General features: G+C 37.1%; 1 pseudogene; it reads right to left on the bottom strand.

Moving 5' to 3' along the window:
* The window catches only part of LOC127639573 (low-density lipoprotein receptor-related protein 1B-like), a 281,174-nt pseudogene that overhangs the window by 30,305 nt on the left and 230,570 nt on the right, over positions 1–20,299 (bottom strand).

Below are 20,299 nucleotides of genomic sequence, written 5' to 3' on the forward strand. Positions count from 1 at the left end.
TGATTTTAAGTTTGTATTCTCTCGAAGATAGTTTAATACTTTTGGCACACATCTATTTCCATAATTTGGGGAGGTCATTGTCCTCGCAACAAAACAAATTCTTATAGGATTTTATATATTCCATTAAAACAAATATATATTTATGTGTGTACCCAACTGACCTCATCAGATCCATCAGAACAGTCGTTCTGTCCATCACAACGCTGGCTGGCCGACACACAACCCCCTGAGACACACACATACTCGTTCAAACCACAGGATGTCGGCCGAGCTGTTTACACACATGGAGGGAATTCACACAATAATGACTCATATTCATAAGTCTGCCAAAACATCAATACTTCTTTAAAATAGTTCTTAACACAAGAACACATATTGTTACTCCAGATGCCATAAAAAAAACTCTCAAGTTATTTGCATGCATGACATGCGCAGGAATGATACATTCTGCTCCCTGGCAGTCTCAGAATGGTACACATGGTTTTCAATGAAAGGTTCATGGAGAATCTAGACTGTTTCTGCCAGATGAATATTAATTTGAGGTTAACATTCCCTTGACTTGCCTTACGTCAGAGAAAAACAAAGAAAACTAGGGAGGGAACGACCGTGTGAGAGGTTTTTAACTCAGTACTTAGTTGAAGCACCTTTGGCAGCGATTTCAGCCTTAAGTCTTTTTGGGTATGAAGCGATAAGCATTCACTGTCCATCTGCCACTGAAAAACACCCCCACAGCATGCCATCACCACCATCGTGCTTCACCGTTGGGATGACATTGCACAGGTGATGAGTGGTGCCTGGTTTCCTCCAGTCATGTATCTTGGAATTGTGGTCAAACAGTTCAATCTCTGTTTCATCAGACCAGAGAATCTTGTATTTTTCACAGTCTGAAGAGTCCTATAAGTGCTTTTTTTTTTGCAAATTCCAAGTGGGCTTTCATGTGTCTTGCACTGAGGAGAGGCTTCCATCTGGCCACTCTACCATAAAGCCTAGACTGGTGGAGTGTTGCAGTGATGGTTGCCCTTCTGCAAGTTTCTCTCATCTCCACACATGATCTCTGAAGCTCAACCAGACTGACCATCAGGTTCTTGGTCACCTCTCTTACCAAGGCCCTTCTCCCCCAATCGCTCAGTTTGGCCAGGCGGCCAGCTCAAGGAAGAGTCCTGGTTGTTCCAAACTTCTTCCATTTAAGAATAATGGAGGCCTCTGTGCTTTGGGAAACTTCAATGTGCCAAAACGTTTTGTAGCCTTTCCCAGATCTGTGTCTCGACACAATCCTGTTTCAGAGCTCTGCAGGTAGATCATTTTACCTCATGGCTTGGTTTTAGCTCTGATATGCATTCTCAGCTGTGAGCCCTTATATAGACAGGTGTGTGCCTTTCCAAATCATGTCCAATCAACTGAATTTTCCACAGGTGGACTCCAATCAAAGTGTAGAAACAGCTCAAAGATGATCCAGAGAAATATAATGCACTTGAGCTAAATTTCAAGTGCCATAGCAAAGGGTCTGAATACTTATGTCAATGTGATCTTCCAGTTTCATCTTTTTAATATATTAGCAATGTTATCAAAAATCTTTTTTTTTTGCTTTGTTATTATAGGGTATGGAGGGTAGATTGATGTGAAAAAAATAAATTATTTATAGCAATTTTTCACGAGGCTGCAACATAATGAAATGTGAAAAAATAAAGAGGTCTGAATACTTTATGAATGCACTGTAGATTATCAAGGTTCATGTAGATTTTTCCCAACACCGTGGCTGCCTTTAAAACAACATTATATACTTCATTTTAGCAATCCCTTCAAAAACAAAGTGGGACACAGTTTTCATAGGTGACATAATGTACTTAAGGGTAATTGAGCAGCAGTCTACACTTTTATACTCAGAGGAGTGACGCTTACGGAGGAACAAGCCATTCTCTGGAACAAAACTCCTTAGATGACATTTAAATACTGTTCTGCAACAGTGGAAGACAAAATTTGGGCCATTTTACTGTTTACGGATGGAGGCAGTCCTGCAAAGTTTGGAGGTTTCAAAACAGTTACAGTAACCACAAAATACACACTAAAAAGTCACTTTAAATAATTTTTTCTCAGACCAAGTTTCTCCAGTGTCACATTCCTGCAGGTGGAGGACAGTGATAAGCTTTGGATAAAAGGTGTGCACTCAGTGACAAGTGATTATGGAAATGCCAGGCATGCTGTCTTGGTGCAGCTTTGATCGATTTCGGATCCGTTTACATTATTTAATGAGCGACTGAAAGGAGCTAACCTGTCATGGCTGTGTTGGCAGGGCTGCAGTTGGCCTCATCCTCTCCGGTTTTGCAGTCTTCCTGTCCATCACAGAGCCATTTGATTGAGATACAGAGATGATTCAGACACTGGAACTGATCCTCAGTGCAGTGGCTCTCACAGCCTCTCTGAAATTAAATGCAATGGATATCAGAACTTCATATTACTGAATAAGGGCAGATAGATGACAGACAGACAGACAGACAGACAGACAGACAGATAGACAGATAGACAGATAGATAGATAGATAGATAGATAGATAGATAGATAGATAGATAGACAGACAGACAGACAGACAGACATACAGACAGACAGACAGACAGACATACAGACATACAGACAGATAGATACATAGATAGATAGATAGATAGATAGATAGATAGATAGATAGATAGATAGATAGATAGATAGATAGATAGATAGATATGGTCAAACACACCTCATCAGAGTTATCAGTGCAGTCGAAGTCACCATCACAGCGGAATCGGGAGGAAATGCACTCTCCATTTGCACATACAAAATTTTTGGAGTTACATGTAATAGGCTCTAAGAAGAGAAGAGAGAGAAAGACTGGGATTGGGTGATGGACAGAATTTCGAATTCTGATGCTAAATGGGACATGTGGTGAAAATACTGAATAAACAGTTGCTGACAGTACATCAAAAAATTAAGGCAAAAAAGAAAAATTGTTTTCGAATTGGTATGAACAGAAAGACATATCCAAATTTCCTAACTGGCAAATGGCAAATTACAGTGGTGGCAGATTAGTTAAAAAGAAAGAAAGAAAGAAAGATGAAAGGATTGATGGATGGATGGATGGATGGAAAACAAAGATGTAGAAATAAAGAAAGAAAGAACAAAAGAAATAACGGAAGGAAAGATGAATGGATGTATGGAAGGATGCATAAAAAGAAAGAAGAAAGAAAGAAAGGAAAGATTGATGAATGGATGGATGGATGCATAAAAAAAAAGAAAGATACAGAAGTGAAAGAAGACAAAAACAAAAAGAAAATGGAGCAAGCAAAGAGCACTGAGCTCCCAAATCCCTTGCCTGTCGCACCTCTAACGCTTTTATCACACTCATGGATCTATCCTGACATCAGGACTCTACAACCTAATGAGAACCCGTATCTCCCTCCCACTGATTTTTCTTTGCTAGGTTCTCGAGATGAATCCAACAGAGGTAAAGAACAGAAATCAAGCCTCCTTCTAGTTTCAATATATATACAAAGGTTATTCAACTCCAAGCATATTTAATTAGTGCACGTCATTTACAATTATTTTACAAAGTGAATATCCTCCTTTTTGAGCATGAAATCATTAATAATTTGAAAAACAGACTATTTAAATGGATCCTTTCACATTTTCAGACTTGTATCTGACAAGTGTTCCTCACAAGGCCATGCTCGTTAAGATTTTGAAAATGGCCTCTAGGGAAATATCCCACTTAGCTACTGTAATAATGCACAGCGTGAAGGATCTGTGGGTTTTCTTTTAATTGAGAGAGATGGACAGATTGATTGGGAGAGGTGTAGAGAAATAAGGTAACAAGAGCAAGGAAGACAGGAGAGGAGAGGGGAGTGCAGAGGAAGGAAAGGAACAGAGAGTAAATGATCAGAAAAGAAACAGAACCAGAAGGGGGACAGACAGCAATGGACGTAAAAGGAAAAAAGATGGAAAGGGATGGGAAGGCAAAGGAAACAGTAAATAAAAAGGGAAAGAACTTAGAAATGGTATGGAGAAAAGGAAAAGTATAAACAAGTAGATGACAGAAGAAAATAAGTGAAATGGAAATGGAAAAGGAGACTGAATGAAACATGAACATGGAAAGGATATTGACAGGAAAGGACACAGAGATGCAAAGGGAGGAAAAGGAAAGAGATAAAGGAAAGGAAAGGGACATGGACAGACATAAAAAGGAAAAAAGTGATGGAAAGGAATGTGAAGGAAAAGGAAACAGTAAATAAAAAAGGAAAGGAAAGAAAACAGAAACTGAAAAGGGACAGACACAAATGGACGTGGACATGGACATAGACATAAATAGGAAAGGAAATGACATGGACGAAGAGAGGACATGAACAGGAAAAGAAAAGATGACAAAAGGAAAGAAAATGGACAGAAGGAAAGGGACTTGAAATGGAAAGGTAAGGGAGAGGGAGAAGGCAGAGGAAGGAAAGGAGATGGATGTTGAGGTGGCTAAATTTCAAGCAATCCTGTTGTCACACTTTCTGCTTCAAGCATTATTACATTACTAATGAATGATAACAGTGGCTCGTAATCTACTAAATAAATGGTCCCACGCCACAGAACACCTCTGCAATGGCAAACACACAACACCATTTATCATTGGCGAGGAAGCCTGGAGCAACAGGTCTGCAGCCATTAAAACCAAATTGCAGATCAGGTTGAGAGATTGATTCTGCCATTCAGAGGGACGCTGTCTCTGCTAACTGTCAATCAAAGTCTCAGGGCTGACAAAAAATGTACCTCTGCACTCCAGTGGATGGTAGATACAACACTGCAAGAAGACATGACAAATACCTGTCTGCATGTTACGAAAATTGAAATAATCACCAATTGCGCCACACAAACAGAGCTCCACTGCAATCAACAGAATTTAACAATCTATGTTTCTCCCATGCTCTTTTACTCTGCAGAACACACTGTGGGTTAAAAGTGTGAAGGAGGCTTGAGATGCTGTTGAAGTTGTGTTTAAGTGTGATAAGATCCACAGGGTTTTAGAAGCTCTTTGACTAGTGAATGACTTGCTCTATGCCTTCATAATGACCCAGCCATCAGGGCTAGAGCAGGGAATAGACATGGAGATTGGAGGTACAAGAAAAGTCATACAGTATATACTCCACACACACACACACACACACACACACACACACACACACACACACACACACATCTATACTGTATAATATAACATCTAAACAATATATGTTTATTGAGAAGCAAAATGGCATAAGATAATAATTACAAATAAACTTGTTTTCCCTTTGAATTAAGTTTAATTTTCTTAACCCATTGTCAAATATTTTTAAGCCAATTATATTTCTCACAAAATAAAACTTACTATTGTATATAATTTCCTTTGTCAATTAAATTCATCATGTTTTAAGAATGTAAAATTAATTTTTACTGGAAAACAAGACAAAAGTAATAATTAACACAATTTGCACCCTGGTGTAAATCTTCCACAGAGTACAGCTAATTGCACCCAATAGTCTGGCGAAACCACAGGAATATACTACAAACTATACAACAGATGTCGCTGCAGTGGCATGTGAATGTGTACTGTTGTCCTAGCAACCACCCTTCAAATCTGCATTTTGTCCCACTCTTTTTCATCTAATTTCCTTTTTCAACTCTAATATTTCCTTTAATACAACTTATAATAATAGATAAAAATGAATATAAATGTTGATTTCATTGCAGTGATTTGGCCACGTTGAATGTCGAAGGGTGCAGACAAGGGTTTGATCCAGAGGCGGGGTCTGTCGATCGCACTCGTTCCCGTGGCTTGTGTGTAGATTGCATCACTGTACATAATATTGTAGTAACCATGATTTTTTCTTTTTCTTTTACTTTAATGCAATGGACCATGGTGTAACAGTAATATGTTGTTAATATAGTAACCATGGTTAATTTTACTGTAGTAAAACCAAGGACATTTTTTCTTAGGTATGGTTAGATTTAGGGGTAGGGGTTTATGAAGTGTGTCTGTGGGACTCTAAATAAACACAATATACACACTGCAGTGACGCCCACACTGTAGTTAGTATTTAAATATGTGTGCAAATAGTATCTGACACTATTTGCACTAGAGTGCAATTAGTATCTACCATTTTTGGACTGGAGTTTGGGCGCAAATAATATCTGCCACTATTTGCACTAGGGTGTAAATCGCATATGACATTATTTGCACCAGGGTGCAAATAGCAGCTGACTTATTATAATAGTTTTTCTTAGTCCATCAGAAATTGTAATGTTGGATCATATTAGCGATTCAACAAACTTTGCAACCTTTTGAGTCTCAGAAACAAAACAAAAAAGACAAAACTAACTGAAACAAAACACAACAAAACATGAAACAAACCAACACCAAACAACAACCCAAAACAAAAAACTCCAAATAACCCAAACCTAAAACACCACACCAAACCAAACATCACAAACTGAAACCGAAAAACCCCACAAAAAAACTAATCAAAACTGAACCAAAACCAAATCAAACCTGAAAACAAAACACAACAGAACAAAACAAACTAAAAACAAAAAACAATAAATGAAACAAAAGAAAACAAAGCAAAACTGAAAAACAAAACAAAAACAAACACACACACACACACATACAAAACAATAACTGTTTTGAAGGGTTAAACAAAAGTCTTGTTTCCTTTTGTTTTAATATTATTTTTGCTTGAAGTCAGAACATAATCTACGGTTGATGTGTTTTTAAGGTTAAAGGTAGATCCAGAACTACATACTGCAGTTTTCTTCATCTGAATTGTCGCTGCAGTCACTCTGCCCATCGCACCTCCAGTGGTCTGGTATGCAGTTGTTGTCCTTGCAGCGAAATTCATGTGGTCCGCACGTCTTTTCATCTGCATACACAAACAAAAACAAATTTCAAAACAGTCATATCAGGCATTTGGATTTCCTGTTGTTGATTTCTTTGTCATATAAATTGAAATCCAATCACTACGTCTTTAAAGGGTGTCATGTTTTCCAAAAACTCATAACACAGCTTAAAAGCTGTCAATCTTGATAACATTTTATTAGAAAAAAATCTACGTAAAAAGGTAAGTTTCCTACCAGAGGCACACTGGTGTTAATCTCAATTTCCTGTCCTTGCTATAAAATAATCAACATGCTAATTTGAGCTCAGGAAATCAGAAATGCAATTTCCTCCCCTCTGAATGTTGGAGACTACTAATCTAACTATCATGAGCAAAGATGAGAGCATAATGCATGATTAATTGACAATCACAATGCAATGTTTGAGTGATAATTCCTCGACTTAAAATCACATTAAGAGATTTCTATTTCAGAAAGAGCAGGGCAGGAATATTAAGATTTTCTCAGTTTGTTCTTCGATTTTCCTCAAAGAGTTTTAGGGAGTCAAGTCACATTTGAGTTGGAACAACCAATAGGTCAAATAGTTTTTTCAGAGTTTTAACTACAATAACTGAATGGAGAATAATCACAGAACTGTTTACAAATAAATGCTACTTATTCTCAATCTCAGCTCTGGATGTTCCAAAAAGTCTTTCCATAAAAACCAACAAGGTCTATACTTGCCATCCACTTGACTAAATTGCTTGAACAGCTTGTGCTTGTCTGTATGCTTGCATTGTGCTTCAGGCACTTTTCTCAGCCAATTAGCTTTCATCGAATTGCTGCCAAAGATAGGCAGATCCTGGTAAATAATTCAAAATGGAATATATAAATAAAAATAAAAACAGGATCACACTGTGTTGTGAGATGCCACATATAGCAATTTAAAAGCAGTGTTCAATGAGTCTGAGCAAGGATTTAAGATGAATGTTTTATGACAGCTGATTAGAAAGATCTTTCGACGTGACACAGCAAAACAATGTCCATCCCCTACAAACACAAACCTTTCAAGCCATGGCAACCAATAAGAGAGTATGCTGTAATGTGTCTGGACCAATCAGCATGAAGAAACATCTCATTGGTTCAATGTTAGCGGTCGAACAATATGGGTTTTTCAATGGTTGATGCGGATACCAATAAGTGATGTGGCCGATATGACACTGCATCACAATGTAATGAACATCTGCTACATCTCTAAAAAAGATCAGATTTACAAACATTCTAAGTCAGAAATGTCTCAAAGACATCTTATAGACATATCACTAATAATTTAGGAAACAATGTAAAAAACATTCACTCACGGTGAACCTATTAATATTGTCCTTTTGACATCTGCTTCTGCACTTCTTTTTAGAATATTGTCTGGGAAATGTCTTCTTTTCAAATAAGATGTAACCAAATGAACAAGTTATTGATTTTTTTAGATGAAACTCCACTCTGCTGATGGACATTCATATAGACACTTATGGAAGGTTCTCGTTTAAAAAATCAATAAGGCATTATGCTGGATGAATGTGAATATTCCATTATATCCTCTCAATGATATAAAGTGCACAAGTGTGTTTTGCATCTGAGGACATCTTATACGTCTTCCGGAATAATAAAGCTGTTTTGCACGTAATTCAAGCTCTGCTGGAAGATGGGGGAAGAGTTCAGGACACCAAACAATTAAACTGAACACAGATGTCACAAGATGTATTTCTAACTACGTTCTTTTTAACTTGAAAAATTGTCTCAAAAGCTCAATGCTCATGCACAAGGACGCAGCTAAATCAATAAAGCAGGATGCTGGCGACACACTTTGAAAAATGGAATTTATTATTTTACTTTACATAGCATCTAAAAAATACAAAAGTCCTAAAAAAATGGCAAGACATCGCACAACTAATACAACGGGACCCAGGTGTATTGAGACGCATTTTTATAAGTTATTTTTAACTTGAAACCCAAGTTAACCCAAGTGCAAGATACAGGAACAAACAGTGCGATGCAGCACAATGAATTTCCAGAATGTGTCTCGAGATATGTTTTTAAAAGTTGAACTTGACATGCCGCCCAAAAAAATATGGTGCTCCTGTGTGAGGTGCGGAGCAACCATACAACAGGATGTCATGGGACACGTTTAAAAAAGTGAAAGTTCTTTTTAACTAGATGCAATGCTCCTGCACAAGATGCTGAAAAAGAGGTAGACATGGGAAATCAATAAAGCAGGACGCAGCTGTCACGAGACACATTTTTTAAAATTAAAATAACAAAAATAACAAAAAATAAAAATCTAACAATAATGCAACGCTCATGCTCAAGGATGCGGTGAGATCAATAGAGCAGGACACAGGTGTCTTGAGATGCATTGTTAAAATCTGAAGTTCTTTTTAACTTGACACTGCGTCTAAAAAACGCAACACTTCTTGCAAGATACGCTAAAAACAGCAAGATGTGGCACAACAAATACAACAGGATGCAGGTGTCTCAAGTCACTTTTTAAAAATGTTGAAGTTCTTCTAAACTTTTGAAAAAACGCCATGCTCCTGCACAAGATGCTGAAAAAACAGCGTGATGTGACACAACCATTAAAAAAGGATGCAGTTGTCCTTTTTCAAAGTCCAATTTTTGTCCAATTTTTCAAAGTTAAAGTTGTTTTTGTGTAAACGCCCCTAAGAGCATAAAAATAATCACCACTGGCTGATTTTTGAACAAATCATATCTGTACAAAGAAATCATGATTCTTTTCATAACAGACAGTTAGATAAAATCAACACTGCATATAACTTGAATTTACATTTGAGTGATTCAAGCAGCTTATGACTCATAAAATGTTCTAGTGATTCATTCAGTGCAGTCCAAACACAACTAGAGTGGAAAACATACTTATTAAGTCCCTCAAGGCAGGTAAATGGAAATTACAGCTTCTAAACTGTAATGAAACCAATAGTCTTAGTTGGTTCCAATTGTCTTGGTAAGGCAGGTGGTAATTTAGTGTTGGACAGTAGTATGTTCAAGAGTACTTATCAAAGGAAAAATGTTTATACAATGGATACTGGTGGGTCGTGACCCCAAAAAATGATCGCAGGTCTCTTTTGATGATCTGAGGTCTCTTTGATGGGGTCTTAAAAGGATAGTTCACCCCAAAATGAAAATTCTCTCATGATTTACTTACCTTTAAGCCATCCCAGGTGTGTATGACTTTCCTTCTTCAGCAGAACCGAAGTGAAGATTTTTATAAGCCCATTTCAGCTCTATTTGTCCATACAATGCAAGTAAATGGGTGCCATCTGGTGCAATCGCTTCCTGCCAGCAGTCAACGCATCATGTTACCGTAGTTTGACATAAGCGCAATGGTGCGTTCACGTGAGAAGTCGGAAGTGCGCACTTTGTTTACAACAGAGGAATGAACGTCATGTGAGAGTTAGTTCATTTCAAACAGCAATATGGTGCTGGCGGAAGCAAGGATTTCTTACACAAACCTATCAAAGACATTAATTGATCAACTGGAGCCATGGATGTGGATTCCCACATCTGTGATGGCTTAAAGTTAAGTAAATCATGAGAGAATATTGATTTTTGGGTGAACTAACCCTTTCACAGACAGCGGTAAAACAAATCTCATCAGGCCAAAAGCTTCTCTCTGTAACCTCCAAACTATGCATGAGTAGGTAGAAGGTGAGACAGTCATATAGGTGGAAAGGACCAGTAGCCATTTATTTGCACATCAAAACAGCCTGAATAAATTAGTGGAAATCTTGAGGACTGTATCCATTCTTTTAGTATCTTAAATCCAATTAGACAGCAAATTATATCAAGCGGCTCAACTGTGCTCTGATTTGCCACCAAATTAAGTAAAAATCTCACTATGACCTGGTTCAAAAGACAAAATTATCTAAGCAATGTAATATACATTAAATGTATATCTTTATACTTTTACTGTATGCCAACAATTGTTTCATTTGTGTCTATTTTTAGGAAAAACATCAAAGTGCAATGTCTGAGCAATCTAAATATCCTCTGGAATATTTAAACTCCACCTATAATTCATAAAACAGCCATTGGCAGTCAACGTAATTCCTTGCATGGACATTACATGCAGTCCTTATTACAGAAGAACACTTTTACTTTAAAAAAAAAAGTAAAAAAAGTACACTAAATTATCCATTCTGGACCCGGTGGAGATGGTAAATTGGTTGACTGCTCAGAAACCGAACACAATGCAACCTGACAGTGTTCGCCCTGAGAAAACATTAGCACTTGGGCAAACGTTTTTTGGTCAAACCCCTCTTACCGCACTAGTTCCTTTTCCAATCACAAGATTAGACTTAGAGCTCTGAGATGTCTCTTGTGAAACCAGGCAAAAGTTATCTTTATCCAATTGCATCCGCCTTTTGGGTAAACTGACTGTAAAAAATTTAAGTAAATTGAATGCCTTTGGAGTTATAACTCAAATGCATTTCTGAATTTTAGCAGGGATATGTATGGGCGGTGAAGATGTGCTTGTGGTAACGCTTGATGACGGCACTGGACTCACCACAGTTGGCCTCGTCCGAGCCGTCGGCGCAGTCAGGGTCTTCGTCACACACCCACAGCTTGGAGATGCAGTGCATGGTGGCCTTGCACTGAAACTGGGATGGCGAGCAAGTGTTTTCAGCTGGAAAGAAGAATATATGATCATCCAAGCTAAAAGCAGACAGTCCATTTTCTCAATTACAGTGTAAAACTTGTATTTTTGAATTTATTGATTTATTTTTAGAAAGGGTTAAAAGGGTGATTCTCCTAAAGAAACATCCAGGTCTTATTTCACTCCCAAAAATATAATAATAAATATATATATTTTAATTTTTTTCAAGATTCTTTGCATTGTTACTATATTTTTTTATGACAAATTTAATTGGATGGATGGATGGATGGATGGATGGATGTCTATAAACTATATAAATATAAATCTTAATATATAAATGTACCTCTTCATTTTTGAAACACCAGTAATGAGTTCCCAAAATTCTTAATCAATTAATGCCATTTTAAGGACAAATATGACCTGGACATTTCTTTGCAGTCTTTGTGAGCTTAAGCTTAGTTAATTTCATAATGTTTCATACATAGCTAAGTGTGACATATTAATGATAAAACAAGTCAAACATGCCCCTAGAGACTTAATGCTCTAAATCACAACCCAAATGTAGCTCCCCTTTCTTTCTATGGACTGTTGGGTGCTGAGCTAAGCAAAGCCAAGTCTGAGCCAGCAGCAATCCTGACCCAGAGAGTGAGTCCTCCTTAGGGGGTCTAAAGCCAGTCTCTAATGCTGTGCTTCATTTGCGATTAGCCCTGTAAAATCCCTCCTTCTGTTTGGCTGATCAGTGCCCCGGGTTGAGCTCAAGTACCCTAGATCCAAGACACAGTTCAACACCCTAAAAAGCCTCTTAGAGTCCTGGGGACCCTCCAGGCTCTGATCCATGCTGTGCTATTTACGATTTTCCTACATTTTTACTTCTATCTTTTTGATTTTCTCTCATTTGCTCTCTCAGAGAAGATAGAGACCCTACTCTTCTACCAGGGCATACCAGATCTGTATAGGGTAGGTATCTTATCAGGTGTCTTATCAAAGCCTGATGAGCTACTCAACTCAGAGGAAGAGTGAGAATTTAGTCTCCTGCTCTGGCTTCAAATTGAGTATTCTGATGTGAGGGACAGTCCTGCCTGTCTCCTTCTACCAAATCCTAACCAGTATGAAAGTACTGCTACAAGTAATTTGTCTGTTCACTCTGAAATTGAAAATACTGTGTGACACATCAAAATCATAGCCCATCAGAGCATAGTCGATACTTAATACACAGTTTTGTGGAGCATACAGCAAAAAGAAAACAATTTTATTTTTTTATTTTTTATTTCCCAGTAAAAATACTTGACCCATTACTCCATAGAGTGCAACAGTGCCCACCCACATTTTCAGCTTCCTGGGTTGTGGAGTATTTTTCCTGTTTATTTCTTCCATAAACTCCTTCATAAAAGAGTTGCAAGCCATGAACAAAACCAACCAGCTCTGAGGTGAATCAAAACATTACAAAAGTACTTGGGAAATCAGACAAAAAGACAAAGGTACAAGATTGTGTACTTCACGCCTTTCACAAGGGCATGGAGTACAATCCCATGAAGCATTGCAAATGACGTAATCAAATATAAAATGAATGAAATATATAAAACTATTGTTTTTAGGTTATTGATTTTAAGTAAAGAATATTACGATATTACGATTTAAGTAGTTTGAGGGTGAAGGGAGACAGACTCGTTTGCATAATTTACAGTATGTCATGGGTTTTCTTTCTCTGCTGGACCACAGGTAATATAGGTAATATAGATCTCCGCTATTAAATTTTTAAAGATTTTTAAAAATTATTTTTAAATAACGCAGACAAGATGGATTCAACAGAAGCATAAACCATCGCTGAACAACCTCGGAGCTCACGGACGGTTTGTCTTTAAAGGTTTGTAAATTATTGGTTAAAATCAATTCGTCTGTGGAAAAAATGTATGGGATTTTTACATCCGAAACCAGACTATTGCACTCTATTGGCTAATTATTATTATCATTTTTTTAAGTTATCTAACAAAATGTAATTATGTTTAATCATCAGTATTTTTGGCTTGTTTTACAGTAAAAAAATCCCTAAAAATCCTTAAAACAAGATACATGTACTTGAGAAGTAAAATGACATAAGAAATATACAAGTTGTTGTATGTGAATTTACTGTATCTTGAATAATGCTTATTTTCCTTTTTTAAGCTTGGATCTAAGACCATTTTAAAAGGTTTACACAAAGTATTAGTATTTTTGTCTTGTTTTCCAGTAAAAATGCCTTGTTTTCAGAGAATAAATCTTGAATTAAGCTTATTTTTCTTACCTCCCTGGTTAATTGGTTTTTTCTTTTTTGAGAGGTTTTTGAGAGGAAAATGACAAAATAATGAGAATGGAGTAGCAGATAAATTAATCAATCAATCAAAAAATCCATCCTATCTCTTGTCATGGCTGGTTAGAACACGTGAATATTCACATTTACATTTATGCATTTGGCAGACACTTTTATCCAAAGTGACTTACAGAGCCCTTATTACAGGGAAAATCCCCCCGTAGCAACCTGGAGTTAAGTGCCTTGCTCAAGGACACAATGGTGGTGGCTGTGGGGATCAAACTGACAACCTTCTGCTTACCAGTTCAGTGCATTAGCACACTACGCCACCACCACTCCGTGAACAACTTGCTTTTCGATTTAATTAACCTTTACATTATAGCAGACTGATTTCTTAAAGTGACACAAAGCAGTTCTTTGCTGCCTGGTTAGCAAGTGATCCTCCTTTGCTTTGTTCCCATTTATTTCCTTTGTTCTTGTTGCTGGTGTCCCAAATTCCCCCTTGAGGAATTCCATCTTAAGCATTCCACAGCCGAAGAATAAGAACAAATATATACTTTCATGTTTATCAGAGACCTCACTTAGCTGTTTTCTCAAGAGTTGGTTCAAACTTTTCAAACATTATGTTGAAACTGGTTGAGTTTGACCTTTACGAGCCAATAAACACTAATGCCAGTTTCTATACAGGGCACAGTGTGTGAAATCAAACTAGAAAGAGTCTAGATAGAAAGACAATGGGGCTCTTACGGCAATCTGTTTCGTCTTCGCCATCTCCACAGTCATCTTGTCCGTTACAGCGAAGGTTTATAGGGATGCACTTTTGTCTGTTCGTGCACTTAAACTGACCAGACAAGCAGATATACGAGTCTAAAAGCAAATGCAAACAAAGTACTGTATATCATACTGAACAATGCTTTCAATCCATTCAGTAATTCAATACATCCATCTATCCATCCATTCATCAATCCATAATTACCACAGTTGGCTTCATCTGAGTTATCTCCACAATCATTCTCTCCATCACAAATGAAGGGAGGGAGGGCACACAGACCCGTTCCACACTGAAACCTTCCAGGCTGGCATTTAAACTCCGCTATGAGAGAGAGAGAAGGAAGGAAGAAAGAAAGAAAGAAAGAAGGAAGGAAAGAAAGATAGAGAAAGAAAGAATTAACTTTTCTCACGCACAGCACTAATGTGTTTTGTTCTTTGACATTGGCATCTTTCTAGCTTCTCAATATGCTGTAAACTGCTAGTTGAAGTAAAACTACTTCACAAAAACTGTACATTTTTGCACTCCTTTACAGTAAATTAGATATTCACCTCTCTATCATACAAGCACAAGCATATTGCAAATGACCCATGCGGTAGCATATTCACTACAAGCCAAGAATTACTTCAATAGAACCTTGATGACAGACATTTTTTTTTCAAGAATAATCATTCTGTGAACATTGGAGAAGTTGTTACAAAAAGATTTTTCTCATCCTCCACTCATTAGATAATTGGTTCAAGTGTGTGTCAAAGACATGGCCACTCATTTCCTTCCACTCAGTTTCTTTGAAGGAAATTGTAGTTGATTGATCAGTCACTGGATGATTCACATTTATGTTATTGTACTCTCTGGGGTCGGCAAACGCGCCGGCGCGTTTTGTTGTTTTTTTTTTCACATAGCAGCAACATAGTCTTAAAATACTTTGTCATTTATGGTCATATAAATACAATCAATACATGATTATAAACTATAGAGGGTCTTCTTTTTTGTGTACACTCATATTAACATCAAAACCTTGTGTTTTTTTTTTTATAAATAAAATAAAAAGGTTGAGCTTTCTGCAGTCTCTGTGTTCACGATCATATTTCAGAAACACGTCTTTAAAATTAACTTAAACTCCACGAATTCTTCTCACACAAACATGAAACATATGTCTAAAGAAAGCTTAAAATGTCTACTTTTAAATAAAACAATTCAAATTTAAAACAAATATTCTCCTGCAATGTAAACTGTATGAAACAAAGCGATGTACGGTTTTCCTGGCACAGCTTCATTATCTCTAATGTGATCCCACCCACCAGCAGAGCGCGCATTCATACGCTAATGTGCTGAGGCGATCAAGGGAAAAGTACACGCCCCTGACTGCGAGATTTGATGTTACACAACTAAACTTTTCTGCATGTTTGTAAGGATACACAGGCGATCAAACTCTTGGCTATTAAGGAAGAGTTAACATTTTTCTGAGAAGAAGAGCAGGACTCCGATGAACGTTTGTATTTTGAAGAGTGTCTTGATCCAGCAGAGGATACAATTTCAAACGAGTAAGTCATTTAGTTTTCATTAGCTGACATGCTATTTTATATAAACGTACATATTTTACTAGTGGGACTGTTTCCAGACAGGATTCAAAGTTTGACATTTGACATTCAAAGTATTTACATGTCCTAATAGGCAAGTTTTAGTTACATGTAAATGTTGTTTACATTGTATGCTGTATGATATAAATATGATATGTAATATGATATAAAAATAATATGAATGTTAGATTATATTTTAATGTGTTTATGCTGCCTCGTTATCATCAACAAAGCTTGTGCTTGCAAATATCTGTTCAGGTTAAAATGCACTTTAAATATGCCCATATTAGAAAATCAGCATATTATCATATGTATTTTGGATCAAATAAATGCAGTCTTGGTGAGCAGAAGAGACTTCTTTTAATGGTAGTGTAGGTCTAAAATTAAGTAAAGTCTTTATGTAAAGAAAATATATAGTCAGATTACTTCTTTTAACTTAAAACTTGATTTTGATCATTAAGTCTCCTCACATTAATTCTCTCTCTGTCACATTCCTCATTGATAGGCCCAGAGGAGTGGTCTTTGTGTCCTCAGGTGTGAATCACATCAATATTCATGATCGTTCACGCCTCCTCGCATATTACCATTCAGCACTAAAATTGTCACACAAAAGTTCAATTACTATATTGTTTTGTATGAATGAGTGATCAGGATGATTTTTCACATCATTTTGTAGCAAAAACTCAAGGCTACAAGATCCAGTTCTCAAAAGTCTTGTGGACAAATGTTTAGTATGTGTTATATGCCTTATTTCAGTGACTTAACATTTTCGTTTTTTCAAAAACCACGCGTAAACCTTATTTTCTCAAAAATACAAACCTGTACATACATGTTGCTCACATATTATTGTAGCCCAGTTTGTGCTGAATACAGTGTATTCAGACTTTAGACATTAATATGTTTTTAAGCAACTGAAAAAAGCACAAATGTCAAGGCATGTCAAAACTTCTCCAGGGCCCAAAACACCCTCAGACCCCAGAGGGTTAAAGTTCGGCAGTTATACACTTAATATAAACAGTGAATTAGTGGGATCGAAGTCACTTATACTAATATCACTTATGCTAGCTATGTTGTAAAACCTAGTGAGCTGAATTGCTGTACTCTGCCTATATAGGAAGCTACTTTTAAAGGCAGCATCCCTTATTGAAATGGAACCTCATAAGGGACTCTATGAAGGGAGCATCACTGTGAAATGTGTGTTTAGGTTATGTTAGGTGAAGGTTTTTTTAGGGTTTTGTTAGGATTAGGGTTAACCCTAACCTAACACTACATTTTTAATCATCTGATTAGAATCAACATTTATTCATTAATACGTTTCAGTATTTGTTACAATATGAGTAAGTTTAACTGGCATTTCTCTCAATTTCTCCATATTGGATTTATTTAATTTTTTTACTCTTTCTGATTTTCTGCAATGCAGTCCGGGATGAATGTTTTTTGGCCACATTTGACCAAAAGAAGGTATCTTAGTAGGCATTGTAATTTTGGCTAGACAGCTTACTATCTTTTGTACCAGAGCTAATGAGTCTTAGGCCATGTTCACACTCATCAGTTTTCATATGAAAGCACATTGATTTTGCTGTGTTTACGCCTCTCATCCAAACTGGAATGGTGTTTCGTGCACAGAAAAATTTGAGTTCGAAAACCATCTCTAGTACCGCACACTTCGGAAAATCGTAATGTAAGGAAACATTTGAAGTAGTATGGACATGGTCTTAGTATGTGGTGCTACAATTATGTAACTTAATCAATATAAATATTCCACTAAAATTACAGGTTAACATTTTATCGGCTAATTGGAGCCATGTTTGAGTTACTTACGACAATCTGCTGGCTCGTCAGATCCATCACCACAGTCATCCACGGTGTCGCATTTCCACCAGAACGGAATACACTCATCTGTACCACAGCGGAACTACAAACACACACATAAATAACTACTTGAACAACTATTTATCGATTAGCACACCATACTACCATTAGCTGAAAGTGGTGGCAAGTGTAACTGAGCAATGTAAAAAACCACAAAGTTGTTTTGCGATTTTTGTAAGTGTAAATCCTTTGTTTACACCTGGCATTAACATCTGTCTTGCATGATCAGTTCCATATTTTGTAACCACTTGACTGGACTGCCCGAAATGGATTAATACCAGGCGTAACCGTGGTGTAAGTCGCACCTGGCTGGCAGTGCAGTTAGACAGGCAGGTCTTGTTGTCGTTAGCCAGGTAGAAGTGTGTAGGGCAGGCACACTTGTAACCCCCTCCAGGGGAAAGAAGACATAGGTGACTACACCCTCCATTAGTCACCTGACACTGATGCTTTGGGACTGCAGACAAACAACAAGCAATATAAAAAACTTTGAAAAGAACCCCTTGAACCTTGACCATTGCCCAAATTGTCACTAGAAGCTAGGGCTGCTCGATTATGGCAAAAATAAAAAAAAAGATTATTTTGGTCAATGTTGAGATCACAATTATTTAACATGATTACTTATTGAATTTGGAAACATCATGTATTTACTGAACTTAAAAAAAAAAACTAGTCTTTTAAGTCTTTTCCTTGAACTTTAAATATAATTCAACTGAAAAACAAATAAAAACTAAATGTAAAAAAAATTTTGATAAATAAATCAAATAAATAATATATATATATATATATATATATATATATATATATATATATATATATATATATATACACTCACCTAAAGGATTATTAGGAACACCATACTAATATGGTATACTAACCCCCTTTCGCCTTCAGAACTGCCTTAATTCTACGTGGCATTGATTCAACAAGGTGCTGAAAGCATTCTTTAGAAATGTTGGCCCATATTGATAGGATAGCATCTTGCAGTTGATGGAGATTTGTGGGATGCACATCCAGGGCACCAAGCTCCCGTTCCACCACATCCCAAAGATGCTCTATTGGGTTGAGATCTGGTGACTGTGGGGACCATTTTAGTACAGTGAACTCATTGTCATGTTCAGGAAACCAATTTGAAATGATTCGAGCTTTGTGACATGGTGCATTATCCTGCTGGAAGTAGCCATCAGAGGATGGGTACATGGTGGCCATAAAGGGATGGACATGGTCAGGAACAATGCTCAGGTAGGCCGTGGCATTTAAACAATGCATTGGCACTAAGGGGCCTAAAGTGTGCCAAGAAAACATCCCCCACACCATTACACCACCAGCCTGCACAGTGGTAACAAGGCATGATGGATCCATGTTCTCATTCTGTTTACGCCAAATTCTGACTCTACCATCTGAATGTCTCAACAGAAATCGAGGCTCATCAGACCAGGCAACATTTTTCCAGTCTTCAACTGTCCAATTTTGGTGAGCTCTTGCAAATTGTAGCCTCTTTTTCCTATTTGTAGTGGAGATGAGTGGTACCCGGTGGGGTCATGGGCTGTTGTAGCCCATCCGCCTCAAGGTTGTGCGTGTTGTGGCTTCACAAATGCTTTGCTGCATACCTCGGTTGTAACGAGTGGTTATTTCAGGCAAAGTTGCTCTTCTATCAGCTTGAATCAGTCGGCCCATTCTCCTCTGACCTCTAGCATCAACAAGGCATTTTCACCCACAGGACTGCCGCATACTGGATATTTTTCCCTTTTCACACCATTCTTTGTAAACCCTACAAATGGTTGTGCTTGAAAATCCCAGTAACTGAGCAGATTGTGAAATACTCAGACCGGCCCGTCTGGCACCAACAACCATGCCACGCTCAAAATTGCTTAAATCATCTTTCTTTCCCATTCTGACATTCAGTTTGGAGTTCAGGAGATTGTCTTGACCAGGACCACACCCCTAAATGCATTGAAGCAACTGCCATGTGATTGGTTGATTAGATAATTGCATTAATGAGAAATTGAACAGGTGTTTCTAATAATCCTTTAGGTGAGTGTATATATACACACATTTAAATAAATAATATAAAAATAATAAATAAAAATGAATTAGATCAAAATAAATAAGACCAACTATGTTGTAGTGCACTTTCGGGCTGGGCGATATGTGAAAAATATTTTAGCGATAATATCATCAACCCCCTTGCTGAGAGTCGGTAAAAAAAAATTATTTTATTGATTTTGCTTGAAAAATGTAATTCATTTATTGAAACACAAAAAACATAA

Source organism: Xyrauchen texanus, chromosome 48 (genome assembly GCF_025860055.1).
Source record: "Xyrauchen texanus isolate HMW12.3.18 chromosome 48, RBS_HiC_50CHRs, whole genome shotgun sequence".
Classification (NCBI taxonomy): Eukaryota; Metazoa; Chordata; class Actinopteri; order Cypriniformes; family Catostomidae; genus Xyrauchen; species Xyrauchen texanus.